Raw genomic sequence first — 1185 nt, 5'->3', positions numbered from 1 at the left:
AAAAACCCAAAACAAACAAACAAACAAAAAAAAACACCAAAAAGGCGCTCCCCTTCCCAAAGGACAAAATAAACCTCAGCCCCGGGGCGCCTCCCGTGAAAGTGGGCCCGGCGGGCGGCCCTTGCCTGCACCGCCCTGCCCGCGCTGCCCCCCTCGCCCACCGGCGCCGGTAGCGAGGTACCCGGCTCCCACCCGCGCCCACCCACAGCCCGCCGCCCGGTCCGTCTCCCACGGAACCCTCCCGGAACGTGAAAACAACAGTCCGCTTGGCTGGGGGGGCGCGGGTGGGTGACGAGCGGCGGTGGGCAGGGGCGAGGAGCGGGGGGCCCCGAAGGGAGGGGACCACCGCTGCCTGCAGGCAGAGCGGGCAGGGGCAGCCCCGCTCGGGTCGGATCCTGCATGGGAAGGAGGGACGTGCCGGGATTTGGGGATGCCAGGCCGCTGAAGAGGCTCCCGGCCGCCCCTCCCGGCGCAACCCCGCTCCCCACCGGCGGCAGACATAGATGCGACTCTCCAAAATTCTCCCGTTTCCCTCCCGCATCCGAGGACCGGCGGCCCGCCCGGACGCGCTCCGCGGTTGAACCGGGACCGGGCCCACCGGGGACCCCCGGCTCCGTCCAGCGATCAGCCGCGGTTGGACGGGGGGGGACGGCTCCTGCCTCTCGCCCTTTTGCTTCCCTTTTCAAGCAACGTTTCTTCTCTCTCATTTGCTTAACATAAAAATAACCGGCGGCCAGAGCCCCCGCTTTTCCGCCGGCTCGCCCCGAAATGCCAGCCGCCGTGCGAACGACCGCTGCGGGATGGTCGGTTCCCTGCGGCGCTGACCCGGGCAGAGGCAACCCCAGCGGAGCCACCCCAAATGAACCGCAGGACCCCCCACTCCCCCCCCTCCATCCCTCCAGACGCTTCTCCTCTCGCCTCCCCCCCGCCTCTGCCGGCCACGCCAGCCCACGGCCCCGGCAGCAGCGAGGAGCCCGCCAAGCGTTTGTCTGACCTCACGCAGAGAAAGGAACGAAAAACACTTTATTGTCCTTAAAAACAGCCCGCGGGGCTCCCGCATGCCCTCCCGCCTCGGCAAAGGACCCGGCTGCCCGCTCGCCCCCGGCCCGAGGAGAGGCGTGGGGAGGTGATGGAGGGTCTGCAGCGGGGCCCACCGCGGCTGCAGGGACACGCACGGCTGCAAAG

This window comes from Haliaeetus leucocephalus, unplaced genomic scaffold (genome assembly GCF_000737465.1).
Source record: "Haliaeetus leucocephalus isolate CR32 unplaced genomic scaffold, Haliaeetus_leucocephalus-4.0 Scaffold210, whole genome shotgun sequence".
NCBI classification, from domain to species: domain Eukaryota; kingdom Metazoa; phylum Chordata; class Aves; order Accipitriformes; family Accipitridae; genus Haliaeetus; species Haliaeetus leucocephalus.
This window is presented reverse-complemented; position numbering follows the sequence as displayed.